The following is a 24,593-nucleotide window of genomic DNA, read 5'->3' as shown; positions in this document are numbered from 1 at the left end:
TACAGAAACGGTTCTTTGACTGGATAAACAATTGGTATTCACCTCAAAGCATAAAGTAAAAAAGAATAAAGTGAACTGACCACGGCTGACAGCAAAAATAGTAAAATAGTAAAAGTTTAATGAAGTAAGCGCTTTCGCAATAAATAACACATCGCTTCCTCAAACTCTAACACATAAAATCTTTCTACATTTAAATCATACAATATCCAGTCATATGGCTTCTCATTCATGACATCATACAATTCAATACAAAATTTCTTTAAAAAAACAACAACAGTTTAAAACTGTGCTTAAATAGCAACAACATGGGAAATTCCCTAATATACACTCAAACCTATATTTATTTCAAAGCTTAAGTGGTCTTGCTTTCAAAAAAGGTTTTAGTGACATTGCACTATTTAACCCTGGGTAGCTGTCTGCCTTCAATAGCATAATCCATTTCTGTTCCACTTCTTCTACAATATTACTCATATCCCCACCTCTAATGTTTGATTGCACAACCTCTAGGGCCATAAAATTAAATATGTGTAATGGGCCTGCAGACTGTTCATGTTTGGTCAGGGCACTAGTTTCTTTCTTATTATTGACGTCCCTCAGATGTTCTTGTATACACTCTTTAAACAGCCTATCAGTCTTGCCTATATAAAAGGGATGACAGACTATACAAAAGCTGAAATATACCAGGTGTCTGGTTCTACAAAACCTATAAAAACCTATAAAAATCTATGTTTATTTCAAAATCACAAGTGTGATGTTGAAAAGTGGATTTACTATATACATAACTGCATGCCGTGCACTTTCTACATGGGAAAGTTCCAGTTCTTTGGGAGACTGTTCTATTTTTCCTTTTAGAGTTTAATTTATAGCATAGCTGCTTCTTTAATGACTTTTTATTCTTAAAGGAGAAACTAGGTTTATTATCTATCACCCCCTGTAGCTCATTTATAGTGGTCAGGATGCCCCAGTTCAAATATCCCACAGAATCTTCTGATGTCACTTGGATAGATTATTGGAAACCTAACCTTACTCATGTTATTCTTATTTAACAATACATCTTGGGCCTCTCCCGAAGAATAGTATGGGGTCCCTCTATTGTTATGTCCTTCATACATTTTTTCAATATTGTCATCTATTTCCTTTTTATTATATCCTCTCTTCTTAAAATCATTTTCCAGTAAAGTGACTGCTTCTTGTAGGCCCTCATCTGTGTAATGGAGTCTGCTCATCCTCATAAAATGCCCTTTAATTACGTTCCTATAAACATGGATGGGGTGCATACTGCTTTTGTGTAATATACTGTTCTTATATGTGGGTTTCCTATACAAACCAGTAACTATTTCTTGTGACAAATTTTTCCATACTTTAACATCAAGGAAATCTATTTCTTTATCTGAATATTGGAAAGTGAACCTTAAAAAGTCAGTTGTGCTATGTAGATAGTTCACAAATAGTTCCAACCTATCAACAATCCCTCCCCATAGCAAAAAAACATTGTCAACAAAATGTTTGTACCATAGAATTTCTTTAATGAAATCACTGCCTTCTGACAGGAAGCCAGTCTCCCATGAGACCAATGTTAAGTTGGCATAGCTATTGGCACATGCTGTGCCCATAGCTACGCCAACTTTCTGTAAGTACACAGATTCATTGAAAATAAATATAGTGTTGTCTAAAATAATTTCCAACAGACTGCAAATCAATTCAATTTTAGTATTACTATATACTTTTTTAATGTTAAGTAAGTCATGTATCCTGTCAATCCCCCAGTTGTTGAGGATCACCGTGAATAGTGATGCTATATCCATGGCGACAAAAATGAATTCGCTCTTTATGTTCCTCATTCTTTCATACAAAGATCTCAAAAAAGTTTTTGTATCCTTTAATATCGTGTCCCAACCTTCTTATACAGAGTGCAGACACTTCTCAACATATATGGATAGGGCTTCAGTAGCCCATCCTCTGCTAGAAAAAATAGGTCTCATGGGAGGACAATTTATATCTTTATGGACTTTTGGTAGACCATAAATGATAGGAATAATAGGAAACTCAGTATTAAAATAATTAAACAGTTCTTCAGAAACTGGTAATTAGTTTATCTAGTATAGAGTTGACTGAAGCATAAAAGTCCCTTTTCAATAAGGGACTAACTTTTATTCCGGCGCAGAAAGCAACGCTTTTTGAGCTTTTGAAAGAACTCAGACTATTTGCACGTTCTTTAACACTAAAAACTATGTTTGGTACAAATGAATTAATGACTAACACAGCTTTCAAAAAGCCTAGCATGTTTATACCGAAACCGCACCCCACCATAGAAACTTTTGTTTCTGTCTGTGAGAAGGAAATTAGGACAGAATTTAACAATAGGAATTAATTCTCTTTTCATAATTTGAATAAAAGTGAGAATGAAGCCCTACTGCAACTAAAGGGTTTATCAAGCATTGAAATTAGGCCTGCAGACAAAGGGGGTGGGGTAGTAGTTATGGATAAACTATTTTATATACAGCAAATGTTGCACTTATTAGGTGATACTAACACTTATCTATAGGTTCATAGGTTCATACTAGGCTATCTGCCCTAGGGCATTTATAAGCCTAGCCAGAGTGTGTTTGGCTTTCGCCACCCATTTTAAATTAATTTTGCTATGCCCTTTTTCGAGGTTAGTATACTGTGCCTCTGTCTAACAGTGACACAGAAGTGATACCCGGGGTAAACCTACGAACTCCCATCCACTCATCAAGATTCCTCTTGAAGAGAGTCAATGAGGGACTCTGCCTAACCTGGACTGGGATTTTATTCCAGAGTGAAGGGAGCCTCTGGGTTATGAATCTGTCCCTCCAGCATGTCCTATTTATTTCAGTGCTGAGGTTCAAGTCTCTCCAGCGTAGCTCGATGGGATTTGGATTTTCTGAGGTGCAGCATGTCCATTAATTCCGGGTTGGACATGGCTTTATATGTCAGGCACAGATCGCCTCTGAGCAGGTGGTATGCCACTGAGTAGAGCTGGAGTTTCTTTAACCGGGCAGCATATGGCATCTGTTTGAGCCCTTTGATCCTCTTGGTGAGGTACTTTTGGGGTCTTTCCAGTTGCTGCAGGTGTCTGGTAAGGTACATCCCAAAAGGGGCATTGTTACTCAATTATGGGCCTGATGAGGGATGAGTAAAGAGGCACGATGACCTCCCCTGATCTAGATGTGAATCCCTTCATGATTAAGTGGGCTATATAAAATGTTTTTCTAACCACTTTGGCCACGTGCTTGTCAAATGAGAGATTGCTATCAACTTGGGTCCCCAGGTCCCTAATTACTTCTTCTGTACTTAATGGATTACCACCTATGTGGTAATTTGTGGGCACTTTGTTTTTGGGGGATGACTATACACTTTTTGGCATTTAGCTTGAGGCCATGGCTCTGGCACCAGTTGTTTGTTTCTATGAGGCCCTTTTGGAGGATGCTTGTGTTGGCTGGAGAGTCGATTATGGCGCCCAGTTTGCAGTCATCTGCGAACTTGGTCAGCCACAGTCCTTCCATGTTTGCCTGTACCTCCGAGAAATATATACCGAACAAGAGAGGTCCCAGGACTGAGTCTTGTGGGATGCCACTTGTAACTGGTTTGGAGTCTGACATGGCACCAGCAATTCTAACCACGTGGGTTCTGTCCTTGATCCATTTTGCAACCCATCTAGTGACATAGGGGTTTATATTTAAGCTGGTGAGCTTATTTATAATGCCCAAGTGGGGTATTGTATCGAAGGCTTTTGCGAGGTCCAGGTAGGCTGTGTGGACCACCTTCCCCTCGTCAATGGCCTTGGTGACTGTTTCAAAGAAATCGACCAGGTTTAAGAGGCAGGATCTGCCCTTAACAAAGCCGAACTGGGTAGGATCCAGTGTCTGTAGGTCCCCAATATCTTTATTTATGAGGTCCATGATGATCCTTTCCATAGCTTTGTAGACCAAGCCAGGCTTATGGGGCGATAGTTTCCAGGATCCGTTGAGGTACCACCTTTGTGGAGAGGGACCACTGTTGCTGTACGCCACTCTTTGGGTGCATATCCTGTAGTAAGGCTGAGATTCAACAGTAGTTTTATGTTTGGGTTTAGCTCTTCTTGGAGTTCATGTAGGATGCAGCCCAGGACACCGTCTGGTCCCATTGATGCTGTGTTTTTTGCTTTGGAGAGGGTGGCTCTTACCTGAGCATCTGAGATGTCAGGGGGGCAGCACTCTGCTGGGATAGATATTCGCCCTTTTGGTGGGGAGCGGGGGGTTTGCGCTGAACCTGTCAGCTAGGATGTTGGCAATGTCTGTGGGTTCGGTGTATTTTTTGTCATTTTGGACTAATTCTGAGCATATCTGGGAATTCCCACCCAGGTTCCTAACATAACTAAGGAAAGCCTTGTGATTGTCCTTAGTGTCCTGTGCAATTTTTCTCTCGAAGCTGGCCTTAGACGATTTTATGAGTGCCCGTAGTTTTTTGCTAATACTGATCAGAGATGCCTTCCCTTTTTGGGATTTTGCTCTATCATGTAGTAGCTTCCTCCTTCTATTGTATAGTTTGTTTATGGCTGGGGTCCACCAGACAGGACGTCTGCCTTTGGAGGATTGGGTCTTGGTTTTATTTGGGATTGCATGATCCATGCATTCCTGAATGTGTTCATAGAATGCGTTTATAAAGGATTCTGTGGTCTGGGCCGTATTTTCCACAGGCACGGGGGCTTTGAAGGATTCCACCTCAGTTTTGAGGAGTGTGAAATTTGCTTTAGAGAAGTTTTTCACTGTGGTTTTCTGGGCAGAGGGTGGGGTCAGGATGTGAATATCCAGTGAGATTAGTTTATGGTCTGATCTTACCAGTGAGGGATACACTTCTGGTCTGGAGCATAGAGTCCCCATGTTGGTGATGATCAGGTCCAGTATGTTTTCCCCTCTTGTGGGAGTGGTAACAAGTTGTTCCATAGCATTTGAGTTTATAAATTCTAGGAACCTTTGGGCTAGGGTGTTGGAGCTAGAGTAATGCTCCCAGTCTATGTTTGGGTAGTTGAAGTCGCCCAATATAATGGTGTTTGGAGAGACCTTCATATTTTCCAGTGTTCTCAGGAAGGCCGAGTGGGGTTCCTGGGTTTGGGAGGGTGGTCTGTAGCAGGCTATAAACTGGAAGGCAGTTTTACCCACTGTTAGTTGCACATGGATAGTCTCTGATGATTCGTGCTGTGCCACCAACCTGGAGGTGTGGGTATCTTTGATGAATATTGATACTCCCCCTCCTTTTGTGGTTCAGTCCACTTTTTGGGGCCGAAAAGCATGGTATGAGGTATAACCTGGTAGTGCTGGGGTGCTCTCGGGAGCCTTGAACCAGGTTTCTGTTACTGCACAGATATCGATGTTCTCCATGCTAAGGAGAGTTTTGAGTGCGTGCATCTTGAGGTTTAGACTTCTGGCATTGAGTAGCATTACTCTTAGTTTCTTATCCCTTGTGATACCTATGGAGGTGGGTTTGTCTTTTGAGCCTTGCCTAAAAAGGCACTATGGGGGTAGCAAGAGCCTTTGCCAATATCCGAAAGCCCAGGGGTGACAGGTGCAAGCCGTCCCTAGCAAAGTATCGTGGCTTGTCGAGCATGTCATCCCAGGCTGACAGGCATTGGATCCCCTTTGAATGACACCAATACTTAATCCAATTGTTGAAATTGATCATCTTGTCTTCATATTGTGGCATCATTCTTGGTGAGGGTAAGATGCTACTCAAGGTCAGGGTCATACCGGCCTGGGCTACATGCTCAGAGAGCTCCTCTATGTCTCTTTTCATGTAGTCCAGGGAGGTACGTCTCAGGTCATTCACACCAGCATGGACAATGACTATGTCATATTTGTACTTGCCTTGGAGTGACCTGAGTGCGTGTGTTATGTGGAGGATCCTAGCGCCCGACAGGCAGCTCACCATGACCTTCTCCTTGTTCAGCCTGGTGAGTGGGACGTCAGCGTGCCTGACGATAGAGTCACCTATTACAAGTGTATCAGGTGTGTTGTTTAGCCTTAATGGCTGTGACTGTTCGGCACACTGGCTTTGTGAGCTATGTGTTGCACGTGTTTTGTTTTAGGGTAGCGGTTGCTTGGGTGTCTGCTTTGGAGGTCTCTGCTGCTTAGGCAGATTTTTATTTAGAGCCTCCGAGTATGTTTTTGTGTGTTTATGTGTTTGGTTTGCTGTCGTGGTAGGTCTATGTGAGACTGGAATTGTAGTGAGTGTGGTTTCCTTCTCCTCCTGACTGGTTATGCCAGTACTGAGTTGAGAGAGCTTAACCTCCAGTTTGGCTATATGGTTGCATCTCTCACATGTGTTGGAATTTGTTGGGAGGAGGAGAGGGTTGTCTGTGTACATGAGGCAGTTGTAAAATTGCCTCAAGATTCCCAGATTCACCAGCTGGACCAGAGAGGAGATTGACAACTGACCTTTGGACATGCTAGAATAGTACTGGGAATTCCTTTATAATTGAAAAATAGGGCCAATGGGGAACAAGGTACTCAAGGGGAGTTTGTGAGGGTGTAGTGCTTTTAATTTTTTAGTGCTGACTTAGTGAGCAAGTGCTAGGTAACTTAAATGCAATGGGTTACAGGTAACTTAAATGCAAAAACGACAAACAGTAACTTTCTTTCAAGTGAAACAAGGAAATAAGTACAGTAAGCAATGCAGATATCACTAGGGATCCACAAAAGTGCTGAAAAGCCAAGTTTTAGGTGGAATTAGTGTTTCAGGGAAATAACAAGCAAACAAACAACAAGCATACAAACAAAGCTAGATTCAGCAGGCCTGGATCTAGTCTATGCTACAGCAAACAAGGTGTACCAATTTCAGTAAGAAACAGTTCACATATGCAGGCACTATAAGCCTTTAACCAGAAATTCCCAGCTCAGAAGGGCAGAGTCCAGCCTCTCCTCCCACAAGAGTGCAGACCACGAACCTTCTTAATGTAAAATAACTGGCCTGAAGCCCAAGTGCTTAAACCAGAACTAATACACTTTTAGAATAACAGACACTGAGCCCTCAATCAGCAGTTCCCAACTTAGAAGGATGTAAGCTACCTGTCCTGCCACCACAGTGCAGGCCACAAACCTTCCTAATGTAAAACAACTGGTCTGAAGCCCAAGTGCTTAATCCAAAAGACTTAGAATGATAGCTACACTTTAATCAAGTCACTACCAAGCAGTAATAAATACAATTCAATACTTTAAAGAATGCCTGGATTAGTGCTCAAGTTATACAAACAAAGCTAATTTCAGCAGGCCTGGATCTAGTCTATGCTACAGCAAACAAGGTGTACCAATTTCAGTAAGAAGCAGTTCAAATATGCAGGCACTATAAGCCTTTAACCAGAAATTCCCAGCTCAGAAGGACAGAGTCCAGCCTCTCCTCCCACAAGAGTGTAGACCACGAACCTGCTTAATGTAAAATAACTGGCCTGAAGCCCAAGTGCTTAAACCAGAATTAATACACTTTTAGAATAACAGACACTGAGCCCTCATTCAGCAGTTCCCAACTTAGAAGGATGTAAGCTACCTATTCTGCCACTACAGTGCAGACCACAAACCTTCTTAATGCAAAACAACTGGTCTGAAGCCCAAGTGCTTAAACTAAAAGGCTTAGAATGAGTTACACCAAGCAGTAATAAATACAATTGAGTACTTTTAAGATGACGCAAAAGCAAAATAAAGAAGGAAGAAACACAAATACAGTAAAAGCAGATAATTTTTTTTTTTTTTTTTAAGTGGAAAGAGAGAAAGGAATAGCAGAAACTAAGCTGATTGGCCTTCTCAAATGTTCTCCCTATACTGGGTAGAATGAGGTAATGACACTAGACTGGGAGGAGGGTCCCAGATCAAATTTACACTAGGGGCAGGCAACTGCAAAGCCACCAGCTATAAAAACACTATACCAACAAGGAGGGAGGGTGGGAAACAAACTGCAGAAATGTTTCTCACAGCTGAAAAGCAGCGGTGAACCTTTAAATGAAAGTTTTAAACAGCTAAAGGAGCCTGTAGAAAAAAGAGTTTAACTGCAACAAGTTATCAGAAACAAACAACTCAACAGATGCTTAATAAAAGTGGACAATTTCCAGTTAATACCTCACACACAGTGAAACTAGCTAGAAAAATACACAGTACACAAAGTGCTATAAATAACAAAGAAATAAAGAACAAAATAAACAAAAACAGGATACTTAATGTTATATATTATAGCTCAGAGTTTCCTCAGTGTCCTTCCTTCGATACGCTCAGTGTGAAATGGCAGAACACTCACAACTGAACTTCTTAGGTAACAGAAAGTTGAAACCTGAGACAGCTTTTAAGAAAGAAATCTCAAAAGAACCAATGAGGTGCTTAGTCTAAGCTGTAGTCCAGGTGACCTCAGTCAGCCAATGTCCTCAAACAATTCTCTCTCACTGAAATGCCTGATGGCTTTGGCTAAACCAAGATGTCCCTGAATATGTGCTCAGACACACAGCCTCCACAAACACTAGGCCCAAATACAAGCCTGAATATGGAAATGCTACAAATATCCCCACTATTTAGAACAAACTGCAGAAATGTTTCTCACAGCTGAAAAGCAGCAGTGAGCCTTTAAATGAAAGTTTTAAACAGCTAAAGGAGCCTCTAGAAAAAAGAGTTTAACTGCAACAATGTATTTCTGATAGGGAAGCTAAGGCTATTATGGATAGAGTGTCTGTCCTTATTTTTGATCTGTTCATTTCACACTACATTACTGAAGAACTGTTTAATTATTTTAATACTGAGTTTCCTATTATTCCTATCATTTATGGTTTACTAAAAGTCCATAAAGATATAAATTGTCCTCCCATGAGACCTATTGTTTCTAGCAGAGGATGGGCTACTGAAGCCTTATACATATATGTTGAGAAGTGTCTGCACCCTGTATCAGAAGGTTGTGACACAATATTAAAGGATACAAAAACTTTTTTGAGATCTTTGTATGAAAGAATGAGGAACATAAAGAGCGACTTCATTTTTGTCACCATGGATATAGCATCACTATTCACGGTGATCCCCAACAACTGGGTGATTGAGTGGATACGTGACTTACTTAACATTAAAAAAGTATATAGTAATACTAAAATTAAATTGATTTGCAGTCTGTTGGAAATTATTTTAGACAACAATATATTTATTTTCAATGAATCTGTGTACTTACAGAAAGTTGGCGTAGCTATGGGCACAACATGTGCCAATAGCTACGCCAACTTAACATTGGTCTCATGGGAGACTGGCTTCCTGTTAGAAGGCAGTGATTTCTATAAAGAAATTCTATGGTACAAACGTTTTGTTGACTGTTTTTTTGCTATGGGGAGGGACTGTTGATAGGTTGGAACTATTTGTGAACTATCTACATAGCACAACTGACTTTCTAAGGTTCACCTTCCAGTATTCAGATAAAGAAATAGATTTATTTCCTTGATGTTAAAGTATGCAAAAATTCATCACATGAAATAGTTACTGGTTTGTATAGGAAACCCACATATAAGAACAGTATATTACACAAAAGCATTATGCACCCCATCCATGTTTATAGGAACGTAATTAAAGGGCAATTTATGAGGATGAGCAGACTCCATAACACAGATGAGGGCCTACAAGAAGCAGTCACTTTACTGGAAAATGATTTTAAGAAGAGAGGATATAATAAAAAGGAACTAGATGACAATATTGAAAAAATGTATGAAGGACATAACAATAGAGCGACCCCATACTATTCTTCGGGAGAGGCCCAAGATGTATTGTTAAATAAGAATAACATGAGTAAGGTTAGGTTTCCAATAATCTATTCAAGTGACATCAGAAGATTCTGTGCGATATTTGAACTGGGGCATCCTGACCACTATAAATGAGCTACAGGGGGTGATAGATAATAAACCTAGTTTCTCCTTTAAGAATAAAAAGTCATTAAAGAAGCAGCTATGCTATAAATTAAACTCTAAAAGGAAAAATAGAACAGTCTCCCAAAGAACTGGAACTTTCCCATGTAGAAAGTGCACGACATGCAATTATGTATATAGTAAATCCACTTTTCAACATCACACTTGTGATTTTGAAATAAACATAGATTTTTATGCTGATTGTAGAACCAGACACCTGGTATATTTCAGCTTTTGTATAGTCTGCCATGCCTTTTATATAGGCAAGACTGATAGGCTGTTTAAAGAGCGTATACAAGAACATCTGAGGGACATCAATAATAAGAAAGAAACTAGTGCCCTGACCAAACATGAGCAGTCTGCAGGCCCATTACACATATTTAATTTTATGGCCCTAGAGGTTGTGCAATCAAACATTAGAGGTGGGGATATGAGTAATATTGTAGAAGAAGTGGAACAGAAATGGATTAGGCTATTGAAGGCAGACAGCTACCCAGGGTTAAATAGTGCAGTGGCACTAAAACCTTTTTTGAAAGCAAGACCACTTAAGCATTGAAATAAATATAGGTTTGAGTGTATATTAGGGAATTTCCCATGTTGTTGCTATTTAAGCACAGTTTTAAACTGTTGTTTTTTTAAAGAAATTTTGTATTGAATTTTATGATGTCATGAATGAGAAGCCATATGATTGGATATTGTATGATTTAAATGTAGAGAGATTTTATGTGTTAGTTAGAGTCTGAGGAAGCGATGTGTTATTTATCGCGAAAGCGCTTACTTCATTAAACTTTTACTATTTTACTATTTTTGCTATCAGCCGTGGTCAGTTCGCTTTATTCTTTTCTACTTTATGGAAGGATAATTGGCCTATTTAGTACTGCACCCTGAGATCAATGCATCATTATCATCAACCATATTTTTCCTATTTTCTACATGTGGTCGGAGTGTTGTGTTAACTGTCACCATCTCTCTCGATTTTTTTCCCACACTCCTGCCTTCTTTGACACTCATGCTTGACTGTCTCAGATCTCTGTCACATAATCCATCCACCTCTTTCCTGGATGCCCTCATTTCCTTTTACCTTCTTCCTGTCTGTCCTAAATTTTCTTCACCTGATTGTCTTCTGCTTTTCTGCACGTGTCCAAACCACCGTAATCTGTTCTCTTTAATCTTTTCTGCAACTGGTGCTACTGTGGCTTCTGCTCATATGTTCTCATTACTTCATCTGTCCCACAGTGTACATCCTACCACCCTTCTTAGACACTTCATTTCCATCATCTCTAGCTTCATCATCTGGTCTGCCTTTATTGCCCAGGTTTTTGTGTCATACTGTACTGGTCACACCATTGCTTTGTATACCTTACTTTTCAGCTTTTTTGGCATTCTTCTGTCATACACTACACCTGACACTCTATGCCAGTTGGCTGCAGCCCCTCTGATTCTAGCTTTGACCTTTTCAATCAGACTTCTTTTCTTATCAACCACCCTTCCCAGATACTTGAAACTATTAGCCTGTTCCACTATCTTCCCTTCTACTTCAATTCTCAACTTCTTCTGATTTCTCCACTTTTCCGCCAATACCACTGTTTTATTGCTTCGGTTTTATATATATATATATATATATATATATATATATATATATATATATATATATATATATATATATATATCAATCAATATATGTGAAGTATAATGTTTATTATGTTAATATAGTTTACTTTTATATGAATGTAAATTTGCATATGTCACAAGTGATAATTCAGTAAAGGTGTTGGAAAAAAAAATACCACTGTCTTATCTGTGCTTAGTTTCATCCAATGTGCCATCAGTTTTGGATTCCATTCTCCTATCCTTTGCTGAAGTTATTGCTCAGAGTCTACCTGCAATGCCACATCATCTGCATGCAGCAACTTTGTTGATCTGTCCCCTCTGACCTGTTTGCTAATGTAGTCCATCACCAGTATGAACAGCAGTAGGCTTAGAGCAGAATCCTGGCGCATGCCAACTCCCACTGGAAACCCCTCTGTGAGACCGTACACCATTTGTACTTGAGTCATTGGAGTACTAATTCTACCAGTGTTTCTGGGAGTTTGAACCACCTCAGTACCTCCCAAATCAGCTTTCTTGGCACCTTGCCATATGCTTTCTCCAAGTCTAGGAATGCCCAGTTGGACTCTTTCCTCATCTCTTGCTTCTTCTCAACTGTCTGTCTCACTGCAAACATCAGGTCAGTTGTGCTGCATCCTGATCTGAATCCAGACTGCTCATCTCCCATCTTACTTTCTACTGCTCTGCGTATCCATTTATCAATCACCCTCTCCAGAACTTTCATGCAATCTGACAAGAGTTTGATACCTCTGTACTGCCCACAGTTATGGTTGTCCCCTTTGTTCTTGTATACTGGCATGAGTATGCTTATTCTCCAGTGATTTGGGATACACCTTTCTCTCCACATTTCTATGAGTACCCTCAGCAACCATTTCAATATCTCACCCAGCATCTTTTTTTTTAAACACCTTTATTGAATCATCACTTGTGACATAGGTAGATTTACATTTATACAAACAATCAAATTGTATTCAATTAACATTAACAAACATTATATTTCACATATATTGCCATATATCATATAATCTAAGCAACATTACATAAATTATTCAATTCCTGCTACTTTTTTAAACAAGAAACATTTTATTCAACCACCACTTACAACATAAGCAATCATACATTTATAAATGAAAATGAACCACACCAACACAATCCTAGTTGCAAGCATTTTATACCATAAACCATACTGACACACTCCCATTTGCAAACATTATACATCACTTATAATCTACCCAATAATTTTCAGTCAAATATTACATAGCTCATTTAAGTCCTGCCTTCTTTTAATCCTCATTCCTCCCATGTATGTATTGTTCTCACAATTCCCATTTTTTCCTATGTAGTTTGCTCCTACCCTTTTCTAAAGATCTCAATTCCAGTTGTTTTATCTCTGTTACTATATTCACTACTCTATATATATATATTCTAATATAGTTGGTTTAGATTTTGATTTCCATTTTCTAGTAATCGATTTTTGGCAGCCACCATAATTAGACACAGCAAGGCCTTACTATGTCTAGGTAATTCCGATTCTGTATCATAGGTCAGAAAAATTACCTTCCTCGTCACACCAATCTGCCCACCCAACATCTCTGACCGTGCATGCCGCAGGGAATCCTTAAAGTCTGCCACTGCAAGAAAATATGTTCCCAAGTACCTCTTTCTTCCTGGTCACACCTCCAACATTTGCTGTCTACCTGAGGAAAAATTCTCTGGAGTCTACTTGGGGTATAAAAATCTCTATGTAAACATTTCCAAGCAAAAATCCTAAATCTTCTAGATTTTGTTGCATATTTGGGAAACATACATATATGCTCCCATTGTTTCTTTGAGAATTGTTTATCCAATCTCTCTTCCCAATCCTTTTTAACCTCTTCTGATTGATTCTTATAGTTATTATGCAATATTTTATATGTTCTACTAATTATTCCTTTTTTAATGGCAGCTTCTGTTCTAGATTCTACTAAAAACTAGTGCTGGTCTTTCATTTAGGACCCCCTATTTCTTTCTCTTTGCCTATACGCTAATATCAATCCTTGATAGGGAAGGCAATCTCTATCTCACCTAGCATCTTTATCATATCTGCTGTGACCGTATCTGAGCCTGTTGCTTTCCCGGACTTCATTTTGCTAAGTGCTTTTCTTACTTCTTCTTGGATGGGCTACTCTTCTTCTCTCATTGTAGGCTGTGTTTGGGGCAGTACAGCTTCTGTTAGGTTTTCTTCATTCAGAATCTGCTAGAAGTACTCCTTCTATCTGCCTTTGATATCCTGTGGACTGCTGAGCAGGTCGTTGCTGGCATCCCTTACGAAGGGTGTCTGATTATCTTCTTTATCTTTCTGTCTTTGTCTTGCAACCTGATATAGTTTATTTGTGCCACCTAATGAGTCACTTTCTAGAAGATGGTAGAGTGCTTCTGATGCCCTGTTCTTTGCTAGTGCAACTCCTTCTTTGTTAGCCAACTAGTATTCCTTCCTAGCCTTGCCCGTCTTTTCTATCTCCCACTTTTTCCTGCACTTCTGCATTCCAGTACCAGCTCTCCTTATGTACCTTATTTCATACCTGGCTCAGCCACATATCTGTTCTGTAGTCCTCACACATGCTGTTTTGAGGCACTGCCATTTTTCTTCAACTCCACCTATTTCCTCCTCTTCTTGGGGGTGCTAGTGCCCCGAGTAATTCCTTGAACCGTTGTGCTTTCTCTCCAGTCAACTTTGAGGTCTTCAGCCTGGTCTCTGTTGACCTTAGAGCCTTCTCTGATTGTGGCAACCAATGGTTTATGCTGTGGACCAATTGTTACACTGGAGATGACTTTACAGTCACTGATTCTACCCCTGTAACCTTTCTTTACTAGTAGGACGTCCACCTGAGTTGCATGTTGGCCATTCTTGTATGTAATCTTGTGACCATAGTTGCAGCCGCAGGTTCTAAGATGCATAACCTAGCGGTTTATGTGGATGTAAAACTGAAACATATTGTCAGCAAATTTCCACACTTGTTAAAGGATTCTTGGGACTTCTTGGGTCAGCTTAAGCAAGATATTTGGATAGCTGATTGTTGGTTTCTTACAACTGATGTACAGGATCTTTTTTCTTGTATTCCAAAACTGGAAGGGCTAGATTTTTTCGAGGAAGTTCTTTTTTCCCACTCCATTTTAAACCCTGATGAGGTATCACTTTTATGTGAGTTAATGAGCCTGATTCTTGAGAATAATTTTATATTTTTTGGTGGTGAATACTTCAAACAACTGCAGGGAGTTGCTATGGGTGCTGCCTGTGCCCCTTTGTATGCTAACTTGGTGCTTCTAGGGTGGGAACAAAAATATATTTTTCAACCTGATATGGAATTTTCATCCTGCATTGCATACTATGGTAGATTTTTGGACGATATTTTTATTGTGTGGAAAGGGGATGTAGCAGGAATCCCTAGGTTTTTGGAATATATAAATCAGACTACTAGGTATTTAAAATTTACTTTTCAATACCACCAGCAGGAAATCAACTTCCTTGATGTGCAGATTTTCAAAAAACAAAACAGGTTCCACTCCAAAATCTACAGAAAAAATACATTTTGCAATGCATATTTGCATTATACCAGTCACCACCCTATTCACCAGAAAAGAAGTATTGTAAAGAGGCAGGCAGTGAGGATAGCCAGAATGACCACTATATTTCAGAATTTAAGGAAGATGTTCTTAGAGAGAGGCTACCCAGGGTACTTCATTGATTCAATACTCGAGGAGGTTGGTGAAAAATGGGGTACCGTGTACACACCACTACTGGGTAGCATTAATCATAAATCAGGTGATACTGTTGATTTTGGTAATACCAGGGTTGGTACTAATTTCCAACAGGCATGTGTAGTACAGTTTAGTCCCCTTTATTCTCAAGTTAAAACAACTTTGTCAAAGAACTGGAATATTTTAAGAACCAATCCTGAAATAATCCGGGTTCTTGGTGATAAGCCTATTTTCTCCACCAAAGTAGGTAGTAACATAAAATCTTTGGTGGAGGTTTCCAGAAACTCTAATGAAAAACAGAGAAACTCATATGGTATTAAGCCTTGTGGTAGATGTCATTATTGTTCATATATAATGCTTGAACGTGACATCACTATTAATAATCTCAACAAGTGTCATATTTATTTGAAAAATGGGAACTGTTGTTCCAGTAAACTGGTATATCTTGCTAAATGTAATTCCTGTTCTTCATTCTATGTCGGAAAGATGGAAAGGATGTTGAAGAACAGGATATATGAGCATTTATATGATATTAAATGTGGAAAAAATACTAATGCATTATACAAACACAGTGGTTCATGTAGAAATTTTAGTGGTTTTAAGTTTGGTATTTTGGATTTTGTCACAGTAGATGTGAGGGGGGGTGATTGGCAAAATAGGTTGCATAAGAAGGAATTGATGTGGCAACTCTGATTAGCTGCTGACCACCCCCCGGGTATTAATGAATATCTTTCAATCATGCCTGTTTTGAAAGAGAAGGCAGATTCAGTATAATACACTGGCTGTTCAGTCAGTGAAGTAATTTTTAATATGTAAGAAAGTCTTCTTTTTTAAAAAGTCAATAGTTCATACTCCTGCACTTTTGCATTACAATTTTTTACTAAAAACGTGATTTTTTTTTATATGTACATTGCAATGGTACACATGTTTAATGCTGGATTTATTTATTTGTTTCATTATTCATGAGATTTGGCATGTTTGAAACATGATTTGTTAATTTCTAGACCAATTTATTCAAACTGTGTGTTATTTAAGCCTGAAAGTTCATATTTTAATTGTTCTGACGAAGTCATACTGTTTGATGAAAGCGCTTAACTATTTGTGTATTTTGTATTAATAAATCGTATCTGTGGACTCGCAATGTTGTGCTACTACTTGTTACTTATTTATTCAGTATGGTTAGGATCTAGTAGGCCATCATGTCTAGTATTTATTATGGTCCATCATGATTTATAGTGGGATTGTTGCACCTTCAGCAGTATAATAAGTGTGTTTCATGGAGGAGTAGCAACATGCATAACAAAATGAGTTTACCGACAGCTGCTATTGTTTAGATATTTAATTATTCAGTCACAAAATTAATGATTTTTAACTATTCATTCACGCATATATTTTGATACATTGTTTCTTTTAGAAAGTGACAAGTGATTTTAGTTTATAAAAGGGTCATATGAAATCATCACATGATCTGAAGAGGTCTTATCAAATTATACACAAAAGCGCTTATCATTGTGGTTTTTAACATGTGTTCCATTAAGTTGGATGATTTATTTTATCGGTTTGGTAATAAATACTTCACTTGTTTCCTACTGTGCCAGGTGTTTCATTTTTGGTTTAGTTTTATCATAGTTCATTTTGCTTGGTATTTGCCATTACATTTGAGTAGTGACTGAAAAGGATATATCTCACCTATCCAATTAAGAAAAATAAATAAATGAATAAAAACAATGCGGAGACAGAAAAGATGGCATTAATAATTGGTGACTCAGACTTCAAGAGGACCAAAATCCATTGAGATGAAAACAAAAGAGACAAGATTAATATTAAACTGATCATGCAGCTCAGACTTAGTAAGATATGGAAGGAGATGACCAAGGTAGTCACCCAGAGGTGTAGTGAGCACGTTTTCTGTACATGTAGTCAACAGTGATTAATCAGAATATATAGCTGAGATGGTAGAAAGCAGTGTGGCAGAGGTGGCAGAAGGATGCCAGGACAGAGGAATGCAGGTAGCATTTTCACAAACATCTTACCTGTGCCAGCAGCTAACATGCTGATTGTGACACCCCACCACTGAACCTGTAATCAAGGAGCCTCAATCCTCACCACTGGTACCAGTGGGGGACGTACACTGAACGGATGACAGGTACACACACAGAATTTCCAGATGCAGCTCTCTGCATCAAATACAATTTCTTATAAGAGAACACAGAGACCACAGTCAGTCCAGGTCTGGTTTCTCCCTCTTTCTCTGGATCCCCGGTAAGACTCTACACTGGCACAGCTATAGAGTGGAGATCTCAGCTGAGTGGCCAAGCCAAGACCTCGAGCACCTTCTCTGTCAATCCAGTGCTTCGTGTCCCTGTCCAAGTGGCTGATACACACACAGACACACACACACACTTTTTGAGGTTTGATTTTATACACACACACACACACACACACACACACACACACACACACACACACACACACACACACACACACACCTGGGAAAGGCTGGCAGAGATTTACTAACTATTACCATTTTTCCCCAGACTATAAGATAGTTATCACTGCCACCAGCCAGCTCCTTATTGGCCACTTTAAGGCCCTTAACAAAGGGTGCCCAATCTTACTGTGTTACATTACTATCAATACAAATGGTATTTGACCAAGAGCACAACTATTTTAGGAGAGGCCCACACTGTGTCATCAAATAAATATGCAAGTCCTCTCATAACTTAAATATCTCTACACAGATCAGCCACAATGAAATGTTTAAATATATTTAATAATAAATAATAAAAGAACAAGACAATACTAAATATATGTTCACAGTGACATCAGAATTCAAAATCACAGGAAATATTTAAAACAACATTACAGGACAGTCTCAAATAAATAAATAAAAATATAAGCTTAACTTTGCTATATTCTTGACTATATCTAAGAGAATTACTATAACCTAAAAACTTACTTACTACAGAACAAGGCAGATGTGGTGAATGGATCTTCAAGCTGATGTTGTTAGGTCAAAGACAGAATACAGAATGCTGTTTCCCTCTCAGAGAGTTCTCAAATTAATATCTCAAATATTACTGTGGGCTAGCTTACAGAATGACATAATTTGTTGTAATCTGACATCTAGTCCCCAGGCCCAAAACAACCATTGATGGCAGCTGGTAGCATTTAGCATCTTCCTGTAAAATACATAGACAAGGGCTTTTCCTCAGATCATTGGCAAATGCTGGAAGTCATAAAACAATAAAACACTTCCAGGACAATACAGAAAGCTTCTCAGCACAGATATTGTGTCTCCTTGCTGCCATAAAGTAATTTAATTACAGTTATTTTGCTGAAATTTACTAGACTGAGGTTAACCTCCTGTGTTCCAGTTTCCACTCTTAAAATATATATATTTAAATAGTTACAATAGTGAATGTATATTTCTGTTCCCTTCCGGCAGGACACACTGTGGATACATCTTTATGTTCAGGCTCAGTACTTTACAAACCCGTTTCAACACATGTCTGTACAAACAAGTTTGATATACACATAACATACAGTTCTAATACTGTTGTAACACAAGCATCTTACACAAATTATTTTGATATTAACCAATAACATATAATTATTTACAAAATTCCAGCTAGATGTGCTGGCAGTATCTCCTTTCATCACACTTCTATATAAAGCATGTTGATATTCACAAACGACATATAATTATTTACAAAATTCCAGCTAGCTGTGCTGGCAGTGCCTCCTTTGTCATACTGATGATGAGACGTTTAAAGGATATAATCAGTGACTGTGGTGGTGATGGTGAGCATATGAGAAGAGTTTGGGGATTGTAGAGCTGAGGTGAGGCAGTTAGACTGATAATGTGTCCAGGACAGGTCCCACCTTATCCCAAAGAGACATTAATACCCAAAGATACACTGGAATGGTATACTTCTATGCATATACTTTTAAACAAAAATGCAAGGAAGGTGGGAATGCTACTGAATTAGAAGAGAGTGTTAGGTACTCAAGCACAATGTAAGAGAAAAAAAACAGATGCAGAGTATAACAGAAAGACAAACAAGTGTGACTTAGAATATAGTTTAGTACTATTACTGAGTAGATGTCTGGAAAGAAAAATAAGAACTGCAAGTAACTTATTGGAGGAGAAGACAGGCATTTCTAGTATCAAAGAATAAGGACTAGTGACAAGACTGTATTGAACAAGGAAATCACCAGGTATCATTTGTTTAGGAATGGAAAATTTGGAAAGACAGATGAAGAACTGTGATCTGCACAAGGGGAGAGCAGTGAGTGTGACGTTAAAGAGGAAGATTACTATACCAGGAACAACTAAGGGAGTAACTGCTAACATGCACTCTGACAGTTAAAGAAGAGGAAGGAGGAAGAATAAGCTGGCGGACTGATAAAGTGTATTTAGCTCCATATACACAAGGGATGAAGGTGAGTGTAGGGAAGAAGAAAAGAAGTGTGGTTATAGGAACAGGAGACTTTATTTTCACAAGTGAATTGACCTGCCAGGACAGACTTAGAGAGATCCTAAGCTCTAAGGTGGAAAGGGAGTGGAAGACTAAATGAGATCTAGGCCATGAGGGGTTCAGCCAGTGAGAATGAGACAGCACCCCAGAAGTGAAAGATTTCTGGCCTTGGTCCTAATCAAGACAGACAGAGACAGAGATGTCTAGGTTAAGGTGATGCTAAAAGTCATCATACCACTGTGTGGTTTCAAAAGGGAGAAGGAGCAAATAAACAAGGATAAAGACAGTGGTACAAGATTTCAGTGGCTGGATTAGGCTGGGTTGGGGAGAGAATTAAAGACAAATGAAGGCACAGGAAGCAAAATGTGGAGTACAGAAGTGGAAATAGGGCTAAAGAATAGGGGTTATGGAAGAGCCAAAATGAAAAGAAAGCCAATGTGGCCACATAGGAAAGTAAGACTTCTAATTAGGGAAAAAGAGAGGATATACAAGCAGTGGAAGGTAGAGGTGGGCAAGTTGAGCTGGCAAATTCAAAGAAGCAAGAAGGAGGACAACAAAGAGGTGAGATCAACAGAGACAAAAGTCAAGACAGAGGGGAATCAAGTAGAAAGACACCTGCCAAGCTTAATAAGAAAGGAAGTGATACCACAGATGACAAAGAACAGAGTTAGTGAATAAATACTTTGATTCTGACTTCATGAAGGAAATACGAGGCTGGATGCTGGGCAGGAAGAGAGTTAAGAGTGGAGTGGGGTGAACACTAAATGGCCACTGTACTAGACATGTAAAAGTTAAAGTTACCTGACAGTCACAATGCATGTCTGGGACATGGAGAAGTTAAAGTTACCTGACAGTCACAAGGTATGGCTGGGACATGGAGAAGTTAAAGTTACCTCACAGTCACAAGGCATGACTGGGACATGGAGAAGTTAAAGTTCCCTCACAGTCACAAGGCATGGCTGGAACATGGAGATGTTAATTTTACCTGACAGTCACAAAGTATGGCTGGGACATGGAGATGTTAATGTTACCTCACAGACACAAGGTATGGCTGGGACATGGAGAAGTTAAAGTTACCTCACAGTCACAAGATATAGCTGTGACATGGGGAAGTTAAAGTTACCTCACAGACACAAGGCATGGCTGGGACATGGAGAAGTTAAAGTTACTTCACAGTCACAAGGCATGGCTGGGACATGGATACGTTAATGTTACCTGACAGTAACAAGGTGTGGCTGGGACATGGAGAAGTTAAAGTTACCTCACAGTCACAAGGCATGTCTGGGACATGGCGAAGTTAAAGTTACCTCACAGACACAAGGCATGGCTGGGACATGGAGATGTTAATTTTACCTGACAGTCACAAGGTATGGCTGGGACATGGAGATGTTAATTTTACCTGACAGTCAGAAGGCATGGCTGGGACATGGGGAAGTTAAAGTTACCTCACAGTCACAAGATATTGCTGGGATATGGGGAAGTTAAAGTTACCTCACAGACACAAGGCATGGCTGGGACATGAAGAAGTTAAAGTTACCTCACATTCACAATGCATGGCTGGGACATGCACAGTGGCAAGGCATGGCTGGGACATGGAGAAGTTAAAGTTGCCTCACAGTCACAAGATATTGCTGGGATATGGGGAAGTTAAAGTTACCTCACAGACACAAGGCATGGCTGGGACATGAAGAAGTTAAAGTTACCTCACATTCACAAGCCATGTCTGGGACATGGCGAAGTTAAAGTTACTTCACAGACACAAGGCCTGGCTGGGACATGGAGAAGTTAAAGTTGCCTCACAGTCACAAGATATTGCTGGGATATGGGGAAGTTAAAGTTACCTCACAGACACAAGGCATGGCTGGGACATGAAGAAGTTAAAGTTACCTCACATTCACAATGCATGGCTGGGACATGGCGAAGTTAAAGTTACTTCACAGTGGCAAGGCATGGCTGGGACATGAAGAAGTTAAAGTTACCTCACAGACACAAGACATGGTTGGGACATGGTGAAGTTAAAGTTACCTCACAGACACAAGACATGGCTGGGACATGGAGAAGTTAAAGTTACCTCACAGTCACAAGGCATGGCTGGTTATTGGTGTGGCGTGTAATCATACCCTGCAGACTGGTTGCCTAGTATTAACCTACGAACCTATAACAGGAAACTATCTACATTTCTCCTGACTGAGAAATTCCATAGATCATTGGTCAGCTCAGAAATGCCTAGGGTCTAGGTAATCAGTGTTAACCATTAAAGATCTGGGGAAACTACAGACCATTTAACTTAAGAATGACAACTATGAATATCATGCAGAAAATCCTGACGTGAAGGTTGGTTGCTTCTGCAGAGGACAACAATCTCCAGGAAAAACACATGGGTTTATGGTCAAAAGAAGCTGTCAGTCAAGCTTGTTTATGTTATACAACTAGATTACAAGATAACAACACTGGAGCATCAGTAGATGTATTCAGCATATGATTTAGTAATTCCACTATTTATCTATTTGTATGTTCACTTTTATTTCTACAGATAATTACTGTCTGGTTTAGCATCTAGCTCAGAGAGTCACACAGCAAACAAATAATCACTAATAAAATCAGACCTACAGGATCAAGCTTGTTTACAACTTAGAGTCTTTTCTGAACTGAACTGGAAGATGATCTGACTTGTTTGTAAACAGAGGTGGCTGTTAGGTGAGCTGTAGAAGCTGATGATGACAAAACTGAGGCACTAGATTGTAAGAAATTGAGAGAGTATTGGAATGATGATGTGCATTGTCAGAAATAAGGGAAGCAACTAGTAGATTAGAAGTATTGTCAGCCTTTAGATAAGTGCCTTTCAGTCTGCTCGTGACAGACATAACTGAGAGAGGAGAAGGCAGGATCATCTCTCTGCAGAGGAAACAAAGTTTGTCATAGCAGTGGAGGATGGGGAAATTAGTCTAAAGAAGGACATGGCTAGACTCTCCAAGTGGGCAGAAAGATAATAGTTAAGATTCAGTGCATGCAAATGCAAAATTATATCCTCTGATCACAGCAAATCTGGTGTAGAATATGAAATGGGGAATAAAACTGAGAGGAACACAAAGGATAGAAATTATTCTAGGCTCACTGTCTTCATCAGTAAATGCAGGAGTAAACTTCTATACAGTCTAAGGTATATTGCTGGAAAAGTTACAATTCAAAAATGCAACCAAAAGTTACCCTTAGCTGGAATTCTTCTTTTTTATTCTTGCTTCTAAGTTTAACTACTTTCCTCCCCCAGCCAAAACATTTTCTATTCTTTTTCATTTGTTTAACCAGACTATACTACTCATTTTCCTCACTGTGTTTTATGTATGTACACACACACACACACACACACACACACACACACACACACATATATATATATATATATATATATATATATATATATATATATATATATATATATATAGTCAATAAGCAAACGATATGCTGAATCTTTGCTGTATATGCTTGATGATATATTGAAATGCATATAAGATGTATATCTCACTTTTGTTTTCACTGTTATCTGCATCTTGTTTCCTTATTCATTGTGTAAAATGGCAAAATTCTCACAAACTCCAACTGCCTTCTCTCTGTATTGGTACCACATGTTGGAGTTTATCTCCTTTAGATTCAATTGCAGCATCAGGGTGGAGTCTGACAATGCCTTGTATGCCAAGGCACAGATATCCCCTTAACAGCATGTAAGAGACAAAATACAGAGATATGGTTGAAAAATTATATGGAAAATTATATGGTGCTGCTTACTGTGATGGATTTGAAGTCTTCTTAAGACACTCAGTCTTGCTGGCTGGATTCTGCTAAAATCAAAGTCTGGTTATATTTGCATTCACAGTCTGTTGCATACAGAAACTTGCAGAATATACACTGATGAGAGAATATACTTTGCAGCATCAACTTAGAGCAGTAACAAATAACTTTTTATAATAAACCAAACGGACTAATGTTGCAACTTAAAATACTGTTCCACTTTACTTCTCATATAGTACAGATGATGTGAGAGATATAACATTTACCTCAAGACAAATGTGTCTCTACCAATACCCCTAACATAACTGAATTCATACAGATCTTTATATACAATTTTAGTCATGCACATACATATACATTTCCTCTTGGTATTCTATTTTGAAGAATTGCTCATCCTGTAGAAACAATACTAATTGTTGCAGATGCTGACGCAAATTGCTAACTTATTATTTTTAAGCTTCCCTGTTTAACAATGTCTGTTCACATTTTTGATGAATTTATAAGAGGCCAGCTTTTCTAAAAGTGTGAACATCCTGTATTCTATTTGGATCTTTGTATAAGAACATCTGTTCTTGTGCCAATGCTGATAAACATGTCCTGTTGTCCATGCAGAAAAACATGTTTTTAAAGAAACACATTGTCACAGTGTCATTGTCCATTCTTTAAAAGCAGATTTTGCATTTTTGCTCTTGCATACATCCTGTTTTTAAGTCTGTAAGGGAAAAATGTCCATTCAGCAGATTCCTTATTTTCCAAGCCATGGTCATTTAGTATGAATGCTGATCACATATTACTAAACTCTGTTTCTGCATTTAAGCAAGCTTTATTTTATACCTTATTTATGTTACATATTTGTAACAAAATTACTTTCAACCTTAAAACCCTGTTGAGCATAATCTTACAATGATCTTGAGGAAGTCTGCACAGGACATATTACTTGACACTCTGTATTCTTTTAGTGAGGAACCTCAGTGGATGTTCCAATTGTGGATGTGCCTGGTTAGGAACAAAGCGGGCACTGTACTCAAAGATAGGTCTGATGAATGCTGAATACAGTGGATTAATGACAT

Source organism: Protopterus annectens, chromosome 5.part1 (genome assembly GCF_019279795.1).
Source record: "Protopterus annectens isolate FY-2018-M chromosome 5.part1, PAN1.0, whole genome shotgun sequence".
Taxonomy (NCBI): Eukaryota; Metazoa; Chordata; order Ceratodontiformes; family Protopteridae; genus Protopterus; species Protopterus annectens.
Note: the sequence above shows the minus strand (reverse complement) of the source record.